Source organism: Armigeres subalbatus, chromosome 2, assembly GCF_024139115.2.
Source record: "Armigeres subalbatus isolate Guangzhou_Male chromosome 2, GZ_Asu_2, whole genome shotgun sequence".
In the NCBI taxonomy this organism is placed as follows: domain Eukaryota; kingdom Metazoa; phylum Arthropoda; class Insecta; order Diptera; family Culicidae; genus Armigeres; species Armigeres subalbatus.
In genome coordinates this window covers 449,959,354-449,978,142 of record NC_085140.1, presented here as the reverse complement: position 1 = coordinate 449,978,142, position 18,789 = coordinate 449,959,354, and the positions used below count along the sequence as shown (strand labels likewise).

Genomic DNA, 18,789 nt, shown 5'->3' with positions numbered 1-18,789 from the left:
TGGGACTAATCACTATCTCTTAGATGGAAGCATTGCACTCTCCAATAGTCGAGATCTGTCCCTGGCCACGTCCTTGCGAATGCTGAGGAAGGAAGGATGGTTTGTTAGACACCTACTTAAGAAAGATGCAGAGAACTCTACGACCTCTCATAGGTGCCACGGGAGGTTTTGGGATTGTGTGGAAGGTTATAACAGTAGGAATCGTTTTGGTAGAACGTGAAACACAGAAAGAACTAAGATAGAAATACAAAGTAGGAAAGGGACGAGCCTGGAATTGAACCCACGACCTCCTGCTTATAAGGCAGAAGCGGTAGCCACTAGACCACCGAGCTCGTTTGATTGATCGTGTGAATCTAATGACAAAATATTGAAGAAATATAAAAAAAACTTTTTTTATGGAAAGATTGTATGTGAGTTTGATGATAATTTATTGAAGAAAAGAAAATGTTATCGTTGCTTGTGTCTGCATGTTTCGTATGTCACTATTGTATTCAAAGTTATTCAGAAAACAACCGAAAGGTTCTACATACAGAAAATTATTGTCAATATTCTGGATGGCATGGTCACAAGATGATGTTCGTACGTGCTCCAAACGAGTACTGGAAATAAAGAGGTGCATTAGTCAACTCAGTTTGCGACGACCACTTGAGCCATCCATACAATTCAATTGAAAAGAAAAAACTTTTACGTTTTCTATTTTTGGTAAGTCAGTAAAGATTCGTTTGAAAAAGTAAAAAAACGCAATAATGTGTTCATTTTCAGGATAATATCAACAGTGATTAGTAATCAATCAATCTATTCTCCAGTCATCACAGAAACCTATCAGAATTTTCTTGTGGTATATCTGATCTTGGTACGATTGATTGTTTTGGATGGCTGACAACACGATGAGCTGCACCACAGAACAGGAGTCGAGCACACATTGTAGAGTATTGTGGCGTATGAATAAGCCATACTACAACTACAGCGAAGAAATAAGGTTCTCCAGTTTAGGGAGCGTCTTTAATTTGCACATTGCGTACCATGATTCAAAATATGTTCTTGGTATAGAAACAAGTAACTGTACTCATCAAAATCCATTAATAATTACTTTTGCCACCACTGGAGAAGGCGGAAAAAAAAATATTTGGGCGGGATTAAACATACATTCACAATTAAAAATAAATTTGTATGGAGTGATTCTTGGAAATTTCCAAGTGATTGGTGGAACAGATATAATAATGGTCAGATATGGTGTGAGTTGAAAAAACTTACCCCTGAGAACGATCATTCAATTCAACTGGAAAAACAACTAAGTATGCAAAAAGAAAACAAATACACAGATATCACCATTATGGTCGGTGAGAAACAAATTCGAGCTCACAAATTCATGTTGGCCTGCCACAGCCCAGTTTTCGATGCCATGTTTACTTCAGACATGCTGGAAGGCCGTCAGAATCAAATAGAGATAAAGGATTTTGAGTACGATGTTATTGAGGAATTGATCAACTATATCTACTCAGATCTGACGCCTAATTTGCAAATGCTGGCCTGCCATCTCTTCAAGGCAGCGGATAAGTACGATATGTACAGATTGAAGACAAGATGTGAGAGGGCTCTCTGCGAAACAATAACAGTGGAAAACGTGTTTGAACTGCAAGGATTTGCTGAGTTGCATGGTGCAACATTATTGAAGCAAATGGTTAAAAACTTTATAGTAGAGAAAATAGCAGAAATACAAGAAACAACAGACTGGAATAATATGGTTGTCGCGCCATCGATCAAAATGTATCGGAAAATGATATAAAATAAAGCCAAACAAATATAAAATTGGAGCGTTTTTATATAGGAAATAAAAGTAATTCAGCAAAACAATCGTCATCGGTAGTTCATCAGAATTCTAAAGAAATCTTCCCAAAAATTATAAAGCAATTCTCTCCAAATTTCTGAAGAAATTCTTTTCCAAAGAATTCTTAAGAAAAACATCAAAAAAAAAATTTGGAGCAATCCTCCCAAAAATTCTGAAGAAATCCTCCCAAAACTTCTTAAGAAATCATCTAAAAAAATATTTTAAAAAATCCTCTCAAACAATTATGAAGAAATCTTCCTTGCGAAGAATTCCGAAAAAATCGCTCCACAAATTTCTGAAGAAATTCTCCCAAAGATATCTGGAGAAATCCACCCAAGAAAAATGTGAAGCATCTTCTCATGCGTTGTGTCGCATGCGTCCGATTAAGAAATCATTCGGGCTCATTCAGTAGCCGCTAAGTTGCGAAAGCCTTGATTGGTTAAGAGCACCAGTCTAGCGTACTGAGGGTCATGGGCTCGAGTCTTATCAAAGGAAAGTGGTTACCTCCGAGACCTACCTGGATACCTGGTTGGCTACAACGTCGATACACCCATGCCTGGCGTATTGCAGAGCTCCATAATCGTCGGTCTTCCTCCAGTTTCCCCGAACGTTCAGGGTCCCCAGGTCCGATTCCACGGCGTGTAGCCATAGCGTGTTCGTGGCCTTCCACGAAGTCGCCTGCCCATATCTGGTTCTCCGTTGAATATTGTTTTCGCTATTCTTTGTTCCGACATTCGCACTAAGGGCTGCAAAATGGTAGGTTGTCATCAAGGAGGAGCGCCCAACAGAGCTCTGGTCCCCACAAGTTCCTATCTCACGCTTCTGCGAGTCGTCCGATGACAAAAGACCGCCAGCTAAGGGTTGTGTACTTAGCTGGTTGTACAGCCTGGGCACTGTTGTCCTCCTGACATCAGCTAGAGTGAGAAGGTACGCTTCGAGCGTCTGTTCACCAGGAGGTGCGGCTCAAACAGCGTCTCCCTGGTACCCAGCGGCTGAATAACGAAATGCTGCATCGCGTCAGCTAGACCTAAAGGGGCAGCCCACGAGCGCGATGTAGGTAACGCGACCCCGGTAAGCTAGCTTACTAAAGCCTCTTAAATACCACAAAAATTGAGATAGAAGGAAAAGAGAACGTTATTTTTGGCAACCGACCCGGCAACGAAATAAGGACTATGATTGGAAACTCGGTACATGTAATGTCAGGACCCTAAATGAACCTGGACGAGAAAGCCTTCTGGCTCGTGAACTGCAGAAGGTTGGGTTGGTTTCGTAGTGATGGGCAAGCAGATGAAGCGAGTGATGCGGTGGAAATCCTTTAGCGAACGAATCTGTGTGTTGAGGATACGGGACAAATTCTTCAATTACAGCCTAATCAACGTTTACGCCCCGATACAAACGATAAATCCGACGACGTGAAGGACACGTTTTATGAATGTCTTGATAAAGCCTATGGAGAGTGCCCAAGGCACGACGTGAAACTGACGTTCGTTGCGCATTGTTTCTTGGTCGATCACTTTTTCTTGCTCATCGTTAGTGTATTCTGTTCGCACAAATAGCATCATATCATTAGTGCAATGAGTGAAATTTGTGTGAACACCGTTCAATTCCAATTCCCGCCAGGTAGTCCTAGGCCGTCGTGGGAGGAAATTTCCAGCTTTATTAAGCAGCTCAATGTAGATGTGATGCTTATGGACACAGCATATAAAATAGCACACGATCGCTCGCTATTCATCAAGTTTGTCACTTTGGATGCTATGAAGGAAGCACTGCGAAAAAACGCGGTTCCACGAAAATTTATTTATTCAAGCGGAAAATCGGTAGAAGTACGGATGGCAGTTGCTGGTATCAATGTGCAATATGTGAGTATTTGCGACCGCCAGAGCTAGAGGATGACGGTTTAATGCAGGCGCTTTGCAAATACGGGAAAGTGGATCGTGTGATTCGGGAAAAGTTTGCGGTAGAGCTAGGTCTCAGCTATATGTACACAGTAGTGCGCGGAGTGCACATGACAGTTGCAAAACTTCTGTCTGACTTCTGTCCACAGCGAGTAGCAAAGACAAAGATTAGTAGTGACAAACCGGTAAGATCGCCGCTGGGAAGCAAGTTGTACCAGAGACGAACGAATCGGTAGAAACTTCGGACGATGAATTTATTGAAGTGCAAAAGGGAACCAATAGAAATCCGGAGCAACTATCAATTTTAGAGGATACCAACGATCATGTGAAAAATTTGCGACGGCAACAGGATACGGTAACATTGGAAGACGTGGCAAAAGCTATCCAGGAGGCGATAATACCACAGGCGAGTCAGCGGCGGGCTCAATTTGCTGCTTCAAGGTCATGTTCAAGTTCTAGCTCAGTCCCTTGCCCGAAGAAAAAATGTGCTATAAAAACATTGTATTAACTAAAATAATTACATTTTTCAATGTTATTCGATTTGCACTCGGCCCCGTAGAGTTTTTAGTTAGACAAATGAGTTTTTAGTTAAACAAACTGGTAAAAAAAAACAATCGCCAGGCAGTTCTTCATTCTCCCATATTTTCTGGATAATGTGGAGGATTGATTGATACAGCAGCTCACTTCCGTGTTTAGAGCCTTTCTAACCTCGTCCAGTGTTGGTGGTTCCACATCCTGACCGTCGCCGACTATGTCCATCCTGCTTCTTAATACACCTTCATTTTTACCGTTCAACAAATCTTCGAAGTGCTCCTTCCACCTGGCTGCCACCATAATTTTGTCTGTCAGCAAATTCCCCTCTCGGTCATTGCACATGGCGGGCACTGGCGTAGTCTTATGCCGCGCGCCATTCACTCACAAAAAACTCCGCATTATATTCATGAGTTCACACATGGATTTTTGCAATGGAGGTAGCGAAATGGATTTCATAGTTTCGACACATATTCATTGCATGAGTGTCCACACATACTATCCATGAGTGAATTTGTATGCAAATAAGTATGTGCCGACACATGATATGCATATTTCAAAATACATGGATTTTTGCCATAAAGTAGGGTTTCTTACCCCATTCTCGGCCCAACATGCGTACGACTGCATTATTTAATTGATATTAATGACAGGAAGCAACTTTTCTGAAATTTGTAGGATGTATAATACTGCATTGGGGTTCACTTCTGCTTAAAAAATAGCTATTCGTGCTAAATATCTTTCAAAGAAGCTTTTATTTGATTTAAATTAACGAGGTGCAGCACTCATTTCAGTCATAGCGATTCCCAATCCGGCATACAAAAAACTAGTTCCCGGCCTAAGCAAAATTTCACTCAATCTCTCAACATTTTACTCTCATTTTCTCTCGGGACGGTAGAAAATGCGATGTAAACAAAAATATGCACGTTCCACGACAACAAGATGCCAGATGGTATTATTCATAATCATTTTTATTTGGTTGAGAAGATATATAAACTCATCCAAATTTCTTCCAAATACTTTAAAACAATATTTATTTCACCTTTTAAAATCGAGAGAACTATAAATAACATGATAACGTCAACATATTAGACAATTTTCCTATTAACGGTGAAGGATAGAAGTTCTTGGGCCGAGGTGAATTTTTGTTCGGTTTGTAAATACATTTTAAAATGTATTCTAGTATGTTTAAATAAGTTCAGGTGAAACGAACAAATAAGAACAATTGAAGTGCGGGTGTTTAGAATTATGGTGTGGTGATTAACAGCTTCATCCAATGGTTGTATCGAGCACTGTGACGATTTTCAGGTAGGTGTTTATTCGATAATACCGTTTTGTAAAAGTGGAAAGAATCACTCCGGCTCAGTGGTGTGGCATCTGAGAGTGAAATTTTGAATTCTACATTTTTATTTTCTACAATTGAATCAATTAGGAGTAAAACAAGTGATAGAAAAATATTGAGTATTGTGAAAAATAAATGGGAGACTTTTTAAAAACTATCAACCATAAACCTACGACTTCCAAACAGTTTAAATCATTAGTTTTCTGTGCAGTGAGCCGGGAACCCAAGTAGTGATTTACCCTATGTGTCGATTTTCCTGAGTGATTGTTGCGTAAAACCTCCGCATATTGTTTCTATCCATGTTCTCCTGCGCTCCAGTAATCACACTATCACTTCATTCTCAAAACGAAAATGTAGTCGCTTATCGTCTTCCAATATATAACACGCTTCATCTGCTTCCCGATCACCATGAAGCCAACTCCTCGTTCTGCTGTGTCATCGCCGCTAAAGTAGATGTGGTACTTGAATGAAGTGTTCGCTATGGGATCCACAGCCCAGAATTCACGTTCTCCAGTTCTGGGCCACCGTATTTCCTGGATTGCTGCCACACTCAAGCCGACAATCTGCAGCTTACGAGCTACAACACGTGCGGGTTCATTCAAAGTTTGCACGTTCCTAGATCCGACTTTCCAATCGTTGTACTTTATTCGTTGCCGTTGAATCAAACTGTAGAATCTTCGGCTTACCAGGGTTGCGCTACCCTACATCGCGTTGAAGGGGCTGTCTTCTCGATGCCGACACGATGCAGCATGATGTACACAGCTCGATCAGATTTACACCTCCGGAGAGGAGCAAACCATCCCTTCCTGATCTTCCCTAAGGTTGCTCGTACCCCGGCCAGCGCCACGAGGAGGTAGAGATAGGAGTTGCTAGGTAAGAGGCTAAGGACCGCGAAATGGGGTCTATTTTATTCCTTCAGGTACGCGAAGTATCTCCGATACATTTTTCAAATCAGCATCTTCCACATAGGGGAACGAGGGGAGACTTGATACCCGGGAGACTTGATCACCCCCTGTTTAATCGAGAACTAAAGTAGTTTTGTTCTAGCGTAGTTTTTAGTATAGATACTCTAGACCAGCGGTTCTCAACCATTTCCTTTAGAGGTATCCCTTTGATCCTTTGCATCAATTGAGGTACCCCCTATTTTTTTGCTGTAAATGAAAATTAGTGTAACTCATAAGAACTATGAAAAATGGAACTAAAAATTAACAGGATATATGACTCTCCATAAAGTTAGCTGAAATTTTCATTATATCAAACTCTTGGTGAGAAGCTTCCGAGCCTCCTGGAAGACGGCTTTCTAGCCACCTAAAACAAGGCTTCTAAGCATCTTGGAAGGATGCCTCTGTGCCTCTTGAATGTTGGCTTCCAAGCCTCTAGAAAGATGAATTCCGAGCTACTTGAAGAGAAGCTTCCGGGCCTCTTGAAAGGAGGCTTCCGGGCATCTTGAAGGAGGCTTCCGGGCCTCTTAAAAGGAGGCTTCCAGGCGTCTTTGAAGGAGGCTTCCGGGCCTCTTGAAAGGAGGCTTCCGGGCGTCTTTAAAAGAGGCTTCCGGGCCTCTTGAAAGGAGGTTTCCGGGTATCCTGAAAGGAGGCTTCCGGGTCTCCTGAAAGGAGACTTCCGGGCCTCTTGAAAGGAGGCTTCCGGGCCTCTTGAAAGGAGGCTTCCGGGCCTCTTGAAAGGAGGCTTCCGGGCCTCTTGAAAGGAGGCTTCCGGGCCTCTTGAAAGGAGGCTTCCGGGCCTCTTGAAAGGAGGCTTCCGGGCCTCTTGAAAGGAGGCTTCCGGGCCTCTTGAAAGGAGGCTTCCGGGCCTCTTGAAAGGAGGCTTCCGGGCCTCTTGAAAGGAGGCTTCCGGGCCTCTTGAAAGGAGGCTTCCGGGCCTCTTGAAAGAAGGCTTGAAAAGAAGGCTTCCGGGCCTCTTGAAAGGAGGCTTCCGGGCCTCTTGAAAGGAGGCTTCCGGGCCTCTTGAAAGGAGGCTTGAAAAGAGGCTTCCGGGCTTCTTGAAAAGAGGCTTCCGGGCCTCTTGAAAGGAGGCTTCCGGGCCTCTTGAAAGGAGGCTTCCGGGCCTCTTGAAAGGAGGCTTTCGGGCCTCTTGAAAGGAGGCTTTCGGGCCTCTTGAAAGGAGGCTTCCGGTCCTTTTGAAAGGAGGCTTCCGGGCCTCTTGAAAGGAGGCTCTGGCCTCTTGAAAGGAGGCTTCAGGCCTCTTGAAAGGAGGCTTCAGGGCCTCTTGAAAGGAGGCTTCCGGGCCTCTTGAAAGGAGGCCTGGGCCTCTTGAAAGGAGGATTCCGGGCTTCTTGAAAGGAGGCTTCCGAGGCTCTAGGAAGCCTCTTCAAAGGTGGCTTCCGGACCTCTTGAAAGAAGGCTTCCAGGCCTCTTGAAAGGAGGCTTTCAGGTTTCTTGAAAGGAGGCTTCCGGACCTTTTGAAAGGTGGCTTCCGGACCTCTTGAAAGAAGGCTTCCGGGCTTCTTGAAAGGACGCTTCCGGGCCTCTGAAAAGAGGCCTCCGGGCCTCTTGAAAGGAGGCTTCCGGGCCTCTTGAAAGGAGGCTTCCGGGGCTCTTGAAAGGAGGGCTTCCGGGCTCTTGAAAGGGGGCTTCCGGGCCTCTTGAAAGGGGGCTTCCGGGCTCTTGGAAGGAGGGCTTCGGGCCCCTTGAAAGGAGGCTTCCGGGCCTCTTGAAAGGAGGCTTCGGGCCTCTTGAAAGGAGGCTTCCGGGCCTCTTGAAAGGAGGCTTCCGGGCCTCTTGAAAGGAGGCTTCGGGCCTCTTGAAAGGAGGCTTCCGAGCCTCTTGAAAGGAGGCATGCGGGCCTCTTGGTCGGAGGCTCCGGCGCCTCTTGAAAGCAGGCTTGCGGGCCTCTTCAAGGGAGGCTTCCGGGCCTCTTGAAAGGAGGCTTCCGGGCCTCTTGAAAGGAGGCTTCCGGGCCTCTTGAAAGGAGGCTTCGGGCCTCTTGAAAGGAGGCTTCCAGGGCCTCTTGAAAGGAGGCTTCTGGGCCTCTTGAAAGGAGGCTTCCGGGCCTCTTGAAAGGAGGCTTCAGGCCTCTTGAAAGGAGGCTTCCGGGCCTCTTGAAAGGAGGCTTCCAGGCCTCTTGAAAGGAGGCTTCTGGGCCTCTTGAAAGGAGGCTTCCGGGCCTCTTGAAAGGGAGGCTTCGGGCCTCTTGAAAGGAGGCTCTGGGCCTCTTGAAAGGAGGCTTCCGGGCCTCTTGAAAGGAGGCTTCCGGGCCTCTTGAAAGGAGGCTTCCGGGCCTCTTGAAAGGAGGCTTCCGGGCCTCTTGAAAGGAGGCTTCGGGCCTCTTGAAAGGAGGCTTCCGGGCCTCTTGAAAGGAGGCTTCCGGGCCTCTTGAAAGGAGGCTTCCGGGCCTCTTGAAAGGAGGCTTCCGGGCCTCTTGAAAGGAGGCTTCCGGGCCTCTTGAAAGGAGGCTTCGGGCCTCTTGAAAGGAGGCTTCCGGGCCTCTTGAAAGGAGGCTTCCGGGCCTCTTGAAAGGAGGCTTCCGGGCCTCTTGAAAGGAGGCTTCCGGGCCTCTTGAAAGGAGGCTTCCGGGCCTCTTGAAAGAAGGCTTCCGGGCCTCTTGAAAGAAGGCTTCCGGGCCTCTTGAAAGGAGGCTTCCGGGTCTCCTTAAAGGAGGCTTCCCCTCTTGAAAGGAAACTTCCGAACCTCTTGAAAGGAGGCTCTGAGCCTCTTTAAAGGAAGCTCCCGAGCCTCCTGAAAGGAAGCTTCCGGTCCTCTTGAAAGGAGGCTTCGGGCCTCTTGAAAGGAGGCTTCTGGCCTCTTTAAAGGAGGCTTCCGGGCCTCTTGAAAGGAGGCTTCGGGCCTTTTGAAAGGAGGCTTCTGGGCCTCTTGAAAGGAGGCTTCCGGGCCTCTTGAAAGGAGGTTTCCGGGCCTCTTGAATGGAGGCTTCAGGACCTATTGAAAGGAGGCTTCCGAGCCTCTTGAAAGGAAGCTTCCGAGCCTCTTGAAAGGAGGCTTCCGAGCCTGTTGAAAGGAGGCTTCCGGGTCTTCTGAAAGGAAGCTCCCGAGCCTCTTGAAAAGAGGCTTCCGGGCCTCTTGAAAGGAGGCTTCCGGGCCTCTTGAAAGGAGGCTTCCGGGCCTCTTGAAAGAAGGCTTCCGGGCCTCTTGAAAGGAGGCTTCCGGGTCTCCTTAAAGGAGGCTTCCCCTCTTGAAAGGAAACTTCCGAACCTCTTGAAAGGAGGCTTCCGAGCCTCTTGAAAGGAAGCTCCCGAGCCTCTTGAAAGGAAGCTTCCGGTCCTCTTGAAAGGAGGCTTCCGGGCCTCTTGAAAGGAGGCTTCCAGGCCTCTTTAAAGAAGGCTTCCGGGTCTCTTGAAAGGAAGCTTTCGGGCCTCTTGAAATTAGGCTTCCAGGCCTTTTGAAAGGAGGCTTCCGGGCCTCTTGAAAGGAGGCTTCCGGGCCTCTTGAAAGGAGGCTTCCGGGCCTCTTGAAAGGAAGCTTCCGGGCCTCTTGAAAGGAGCCTTCCGGGCCTCTTGAAAGGAGGCTTCCGGGCCTCTTGAAAGGAGGCTTCCGGGCCCTTGGGAGGAGGCTTCCGGGCCTCTTGAAAGGGGGCTTCCGGGCCTCTTGAAAGGAGGCTTCCGGGCCTCTTGAAAGGAAGCTTCCGGGCCTCTTGAAAGGAGGCTTCCGGGCCTCTTAAAAGGAGGTTTCCGGGTATCTTGAAAGGAAGCTTCCGGGTCTACTGAAAGGAGGCTTTCGGGTCTCTTGGAAGGAGGCTTCCGAGCCTCTTGAAAGGAGGCTTCCGAGCCTCTTGAGAGGAGGCTTCCGGGTCTCTTGAAAGGAGGCTTCCGGGTCTCTTGAAAGGAGGCTTCCGGGCCTCTTGAAAGGAGGTTTCCGGGTCTCTTGAAAGGAAGATTCCGGGTCTCCTGAAAGGAGGCTTCCGGGTCTCTTGAAAGGAGGCTTCCTGACCTCTTGAATGCAGGCTTCCGGACCTCTTGAAACGAAGCTTCCGGACCTCTTGAAAGGAGTCTTCCGGGCCTCTTGAAAGGAGGCTTCCGAACCACTTGAAAAGAGGTTTCCGAGCCTTACATTGGTTATGCAGGGAAGGATTCAATAGTATTTGAGTTACTGATCGTCTTGCATATTATGAACAAGACAAAATCTTGAAATTAAAAAAAAAATATACGTATATCAAAACTTTATCATTAACTTTTGATTAAGATCCGCCATTATGCATTTCTGTCCGAGGTATCCCCTGGGCCCGGCGAAGGTACCCTCAGGGGTACATGTACCCCAGGTTGAGAACCGCTGCTCTAGACAAATGTCCTTTATGTGGTGAGTTATTTTTTGGATTGTCAACCTTATTTATTCTGCAGGGCGGTTTGTATGTTTTGACCTTCCTTAAGATTTAATATTTATATTTAACTTTTCATAACAATGACCAAATGCTTCCGTTTTTTTTGCAACACAAAGCCATAAATATGCTTAATGATCTGTACTGATGAAAATGTCAACATTCCATCAAAATTTAAGGATATTTGGATTTGAAGTTATTGCCTCAATATGGGGACACCCATACAAAAATTTGATGAAAAAATTTGAAAAAATATAAATCTGTTACACTAAATTAATGATTTCGTGTGTGTTACTTCTACGTGAAGTTAAACGATTTACAATGATATGGAAATGCTAATATCATCTTCCAAACTTGGACGTACATGTTCATGATAGCATTAGAGGCGAAAGTATAGAATTGATAGTTCCGTTAGGATACGGCAGGCATGAAGAATGTTTTTATAGAAGTCGATTTGAAAGCGAGCGGAGGGCAATTAAAATGTTAGGCCACTGGCGACTGGCCAGTGGAGATATATCCACTGGCCAGTGGAGATATATCAGCTTCCACACTGATATTCTTCCCTCCCCCTTCACACGGGAGCTTGGCAGAAGGAAGGTCGTGTGATATGTGCCATCACAAATATTGGAAGCTGATATATCTCCACTGGCCAGTGGAGATATATCAGCTTCCACACTGATATTCTTCCCTCCCCCTTCACACGGGAGCTTGGCAGAAGGAAGGTCGTGTGATATGTGCCACCACAAATATTGCCGTCCGCTCGCTTTCAAATCGACTTCTATAAAAACATTCTTCATGCCTGCCGTATCCTAACGGAACTATCAATTCTATACTTTCGCCTCTAATGCTATCATGAACATGTACGTCCAAGTTTGGAAGATGATATTAGCATTTCCATATCATTATAAATCTGTTCATAGGCTTCTAATTTTTTGCAGATTTGACAGATTTGACAGATTTGATGAAGGGTTGGCAGGAAAAAATATTTATTGCGTAGATACCCGAGCAGAGGCGAAGAACAAAATAATAACATAACAATAACAAACTCTGCTCTAATAACGTTATAAGTTATTGTCTAGCTATTGGGTAAGAAAGTATCAAGTACATATGAAGACTAAAATATGTTATCATAACAGAAACTGTTTTTTGGATGTTATTCTAATGTCAAACTTCCTAACACCATGCATACCACACAAATAGCTGTTTTTGTTGTTCATAAATATTTTTTACGAAAATCCAATAATCATGCCATCACAGTGTTTGTTAAAGTATGTCATTACATTATGTGAATCATACCATTCCCCAAAATCCTCTCTCTGCTCTCAGAACAACTCTTTTGCCTTCTCTCTTTGTTTTAACAGCCACTAATTGTATGTAGCAAACCTTGTCCAGAATTGCTTGTTTGATTCCACGGTATAAGACTAGTACGCTTTTGACACGGACTGTGCAAATAGATAGGATAAGGAATCGTCAAGCAATGATTCCACCACTAAAATTCCGTGAGCAGTACGGAGTCGACAAGTAGGGAAAATTTCATAACGCGAATAACGCCTGCTATGTAAATAAATGGAGAAATATGGAAAAATATTCCGTACTATTATTCCGCAAGGTACAAATGTCATTTCTCCCATACTGAATCAGCTGTCAAATTTTCTGGTAATTTCATAATTTTTTCCGTTAACTCTTTCCGTATTAGCAGCGTACAGGGCTATACCATGTATATAATTCAAAATTATATAGCGTTTTAATAATTTTTGTGAACTGCCACGATGTTTCATTTTTTGCTATCAAGAATCTCAAATCAAAAATTTATTAAGAAAATTATATTGAGCTTTTAGTGGGATGTCTTCACTTGTCATAAACGAGTTCGTACCTTTCCGATTTAATTCCACCTTGATTGTACCTTGGCAGATACGTATTTCGACCTCAACAGTAAGGTCGAAATAAGTATCTGTCAAGGTACAATCAAGTGGTGGAATTAAATGGGAAGGTACAAACTCGTCTTATGACAAGCAAAAATTTATATTATTTTCTATTTTCAAACTGTCTCCGTCAAAATGGTTTTGACCACCCGAACAACTTTGTAGAAGACGGTAACTATCTAAATCTAACTGATTTCGAGATATGCAATTTTATAGGTGATTCCTTATACAGTAGACGTTCGATAACTGCAATGCTTTTTAACTGCAATTCGATAGTTGCAACAGTTTTGCAATTATCGGACCGCTAAACTTCAAACTGATGTCAAACTCAATGACAGCTGCATTGCGCTGCACATTTAGATGCACTTTTATTGCATCTGACGTCGATTGACAAACGTTTGACGTCTAGAATGCGTTGCAGTTATCGAACGGCATTCGTTAACTGAAAAGTAAACATTTTGCAGTTATCGAACGGCTACTGTACACTAGCGCCACCAAGCGGTTGAATTTCAAACAAAACTTGTCTCCGTCAAAATGGGTTTGACCACCCGAACAACTTTGTAGAAGACGGTAACTATCTAAATCTAACTGATTTCGAGATATGCAATTTTATAGGTGATTCCTTATACACTAGCGCCACCAAGCTTTCTAAATCTAGAAGATTTCGAGATATACAATCTTACAGGTGAATCACTGTACTCTAGCGCCACCAAGCGGTTGAATTTCAAACTAAACTTGTCTCCGTCACAATGGTTTGAATCACTCGAACAACTTTGTAGAAGGCGGTAACTTTGTAAATCTAACAGGTTTCGAGATATACAATTTTACAGGTGATTCCTTATACACTAGCGCCACCAAGCGGTTGAATTTCAAACTTAACTTGCCTCCGTCACAATGGTCTTAATCATTCGAACAACTTTGTAGAAGGCGATAACTTTCTAAATCTAACAGATTTTGAGATGTACAATTTTACAGGTGATTCCTTATACACTAGCGCCACCAAGCGGTCGAATTTCAAACTAAACTTGTCTCCGTCACAATGGTTTGAATCACTCGAACAACTTTGTAGAAGGCGGTAAATTTCTAAAACTAACAGATTTCGAGATATACAATTTTACAGGTGATTCCTTATACACTAGCGCCGCCAAGCGGTTGAATTTCAAATCAAATTTGCATCCATTACTATTCTAACAAGATTGAATATTGAATAAGTGGCTATTCTGTCGAATTAATGTCAATTTTGTCTTAAGCCATCAGTTTTTCGATTTGGAAGTTATTAACTCATGTTTGGGTTAAGCCAGACGAGCGTGTACATGTTTGTTTACATTATTCGTAGTCGGAAGCAAAGTGCCACCTCGATAAAAAACAAATTTCGCTCGAGATTTCGTTGTTTTCGGTGAAAACAGTCCGGATAATATGTTGTGTTGTGACCAGTGATGTGATGGAATGTGGATGCGATGTTGGACCCGAAGAAGAAGGGGCAGGAGATTCGTCACGAAGAGGCACGGTCCGTGTCTGCAGCGCGTGGGGTGATTTGGAGAGTGTCGGACGGAACTTTTCCTGTGTGTTGGCAGAATTCGGTTCGAGGGCTTGTGTACTGGAAGCCTGATTGCGGCAATTGATCCGGTCCTGTCCCTCCTTGTAGGGAGAGGCTGGACCTAGTCGGTAATCGACAACGCCCAAGCTCCCCCGGTCGGCGCGGCGTCAGACGACGAAAAATCCCGCTGGTCGCCTTCGGGTGTAGCCACGCCGGTACAACTGGGGGGCCCTTCATCGGCGAAAGCCGGTTTGGGCATTGGGCGTTGGCAGCTGGCAGGGCCGGAAGGTAGGTTTATTGTTTAATCCCATTAGTGCTTGTATCTTTTTAGGTGAATTCAGCTACAGCTTAGGTCCACTTGCCTGCCTTTCAAAAGCAAATTGTAACGTGGTAACTACTGGACTTGGACTGGATGTTTGGCCAGGTCATATTTTTGTAAAACGTGAGTTTTTGCTTTAATTGGTTTTAATTAGTTTTAATAACTGACAGGCTAACGTATGATTAATAAATAACAATAACAATAAGTTGGCAGAGGATGATGAGGTTTCGGTGGTAGCTTAGTTTAATTTCCAAAATTTCCGTTTCCGGTTGGTTATTTTGATTTTAAGGTTCCTTTTAAGGTTGACTTGTTCCTTGACAGAATGAAATCAGCTAGATCCTGTGATTTTGTGATCCATTTTTGATTTTCCATTTGATTTTCAGGAGTGGGAACCCCGACCTACAACGTTGCCAGGTTTCCCTCCGTTCAATCTAAACTCATAAATAGTATGCTCCTGCTTGTTGGTAAGATTTACGATTTCCTTTTGTTGGTTTGACCCAGCACATTTTAAAGGATTTATGTCTACAAACCCAGTTTTCCACCGATTGGTTTAAGGCCCCCCGGTTTGTCGGTTGTTGCTAATTTTTCGAATTATTTTTATGATTTTTGCATTTTTATTCTGGCACGATGATCTCGTATGAATTCATATAATTATCCAAAATTAGTTTACGTAGCTATTGTGAAAAGACCACTTGGTAGCACCTCCTATTACCGTCCGCAACTCGATAACTCGTCTGCGTTTCAAACTTTTTGTATATCATAGGAATCTACAGATGCTAACCGTGTATCGAGTAATTCGGTTCAAATACCTGAGTAATAAACGTTGCGGATGGGAATAGGGGTACTGCCAAAATGGTCGAATACTCCAATTAATTAGATTCACTACATTTCTATTATATTTTTTAGTGAACTAAACCACACACGGGAGCTCATAATTCATCAACCCTAGGGTAACCGATGGACAATCTAACCATTTCGATTACATACATCATGCCGGGAAGGTCTTGCATAAGGTATGTATTACTGTTGTGGAAATAAAGTTTAATTCTATTATGATTTATTATGTTTATTATTTTCAGAAAACAACACTCCGCACATTGAATGACCATCGTAGAAACCCACCTAAAATAAATTTTAAAATCGGAATCCTGATTTACAAGACTACAGTGTCGACCCACCCATCAAACAAAATTTAATTTTAATTTAATTTTAATTTAATTTTAATTTAATTTTAATTTAATTTTAATTTAATTTTAATTTAATTTTAATTTAATTTTAATTTAATTTTAATTTAATTTTAATTTAATTTTAATTTAATTTTAATTTATTTTAATTTAATTTTAATTTATTTTAATTTAATTTTAATTTAATTTTAATTTAATTTTAATTTAATTTTAATTTAATTTTAATTTAATTTTAATTTAATTTTAATTTAATTTTAATTTAATTTTAATTTAATTTTAATTTAATTTTAATTTAATTTTAATTTAATTTTAATTTGATTTTAATTTAATTTTAATTTAATTTTAATTTAATTTTAATTTAATTTTAATTTAATTTTAATTTAATTTTAATTTAATTTTAATTTAATTTTAATTTAATTTTAATTTAATTTTAATTTAATTTTAATTTAATTTTAATTTAATTTTAATTTAATTTTAATTTAATTTTTAATTTAATTTTAATTTAATTTTAATTTAATTTTAATTTAATTTTAATTTAATTTTTAATTTAATTTTAATTTAATTTTAATTTAATTTTAATTTAATTTTAATTTAATTTTAATTTAATTTTAATTTAATTTTAATTTAATTTTAATTTAATTTTAATTTAATTTTAATTTAATTTTAATTTAATTTTAATTTAATTTTAATTTAATTTTAATTTAATTTTAATTTAATTTTAATTTAATTTTAATTTAATTTTAATTTAATTTTAATTTAATTTTAATTTAATTTTTAATTTAATTTTAATTTAATTTTAATTTAATTTAATTTAATTTTAATTTAATTTTAATTTAATTTTAATTTAATTTTAATTTAATTTTAATTTAATTTTAATTTAATTTTAATTTAATTTTAATTTAATTTTAATTTAATTTTAATTTAATTTTAATTTAATTTTAATTTAATTTTAATTTAATTTTAATTTAATTTTAATTTAATTTTAATTTAATTTTTAATTTTAATTTAATCTCAATAATCAACTGTTTTAAAAAATCAAAGAATGATGCAGTAGGTTTTTGAAGCATTCATAGTGTCGTATTTTGAAATTGTAATTCCAGCTTAAGTGTAATTAATATAATAGAAATAATAAAAATTTACAAGAAGAACAAATCTTAGTATTAACTTGTTATTCAATAACAATTCAATAACAAGCTTAGTTATCCTTTTTCATTGAATTCCAATATCATGTGGTGTTATTTGTTTGTTCTTGAATACCATTTCAATAACTAACTCAGTCCTCTGTACAATTTTATACTTTGAGTTATTCATTCATTATCAAAATAATACCAGTTGTTATTGCTCAGGTGTTATTCATATAAATTTTAGTTATTATTTTTTGTTATTTTAACTCTTATTCCAACCTTATGAATAACTTATCGGGGTATTGTGGTATTTAAAATTAATACCTCGTCAAGTTATTCATAAGTTATTTTTTTCTGCTCGGGTATCATAGAAAGGGGATCAAGTCTCCACAAAATTTAAAACTGCATGTGCTGTCGAATTCAATAACAAAAATCGTTCAGGTAAACGCACAGCAATTCGAAAATTCCGCGTATTTTGAAGGAAAATATTTTAAAAAAAATCTGAGGGCACATTTCTAATTTTATCAAAGCAAGTTTTTGGAGAGGGATCAATTTCCCCCGAATATTTTAAAAGTTTTTGGTTGCACCATAATGATGGCCTTACTATTTCGAACAGTTTTTTTCTAAAAAAATACAGTTTTGGCGTAAAATGCATCTTTCCGCGTTAATCTGTATCCTGGACTATAGTGCAATCGAAGCACGAATCGAAGAGAAGCGTCAACATTAGGGTTCGCATTTAAATAATTCTTGTAATAAACATATAATATCGATTATCCCAAATGATTACCAAACCCGCCTATTGACAAAGGGCGTATTATCTTGTCGCGCGACCATAATGACGATGCATCCAATTCAAGCTTAGTCTCCAAATAAAATAAATCACATTAACTCGAATATGCTAATAATAACTCAATCGTAAACACATCGCCAAAATCGGAGTCTATATATCCAGCTACGAAAGGAAGTTACATCCCTCGCACCGTGCGAAGGAAGTTACATGGCGGTGGTTTAACCCATCCACAATGCTATTTAGCGAGGAGTTTAAAACGCACAACATGAAGAATCGAATTGATTGCACAATTCTTGGCTGCATTAACACAGCTGCAGCAGCCCTGACGATAACGCCACACTTTCTCAGAAATGGCTGCATCCTCTTCGGAGTCGAAGATTGTTATTATTATTCAGACATTTGTTGTACAGGAAAAGTAACACTTTTCGGCCACTGACTGACGGTGGGCTGCCAGCGGATATCACCGCGAGTCAGATTATATGTCATGTTTGAGCTGCAGCAAAGGGTTGAGAAAGCCGGTCACAGGGCGGAATGCTGCTGACGGAAATTTTCGTTGGTTAGCATTTAGAAAAATTTAATAATGACCGCCACCACCACCGCATTGGGCCCCTTCGGGACGGATGGATTGACTGGTTGGATGGCTGCCTGCCGTTTTGTGAGTTTAGTGCGACTTATGTCATCATCGTCCGTTAGTTACTCACTGCAACAACCACTGCGAGCGGATAATAATTACAATTTTCCCAAAAGCCCAACGAGCACAAATTGTGCGGAGGAAAATTGAATAATCTCGCTGATGCGGGAGTAATTGAGTAATTGTGCGAAACGGACATTTAAATTATCAGATTTATACCAGTACATATGTGGTGGAGGCGATCCACTGGGATTGGCTTGTTTATGAGTAATTTTGAGAACAAGCGATTTTGGATCGCATCTTATTCGAGTTGTATCATCATTAGGGGCCAAGATTAGCCTTAAACATTACTATTACCGATGAGAAACTGTGGAAGTGCTTTGTGCTGAATTGGTTA

The 18,789-nt window shown here is 41.0% G+C and overlaps 1 protein-coding gene and 1 long non-coding RNA gene across 4 annotated transcripts in view; one reads left to right on the top strand and one right to left on the bottom strand.

Annotated features, from left to right (window-relative positions):
- The window catches only part of LOC134213731 (klarsicht protein), a 780,975-nt gene that overhangs the window by 560,844 nt on the left and 201,342 nt on the right, over positions 1 to 18,789 (bottom strand). The gene's annotated exons all lie outside the window — the stretch shown is intronic.
- On the top strand, positions 14,287 to 15,878 carry LOC134218185 (uncharacterized). The gene is made up of 3 exons (XR_009981275.1): positions 14,287 to 14,786; positions 15,570 to 15,676; positions 15,743 to 15,878. It is a non-coding gene; the product is annotated as an uncharacterized LOC134218185 (long non-coding RNA).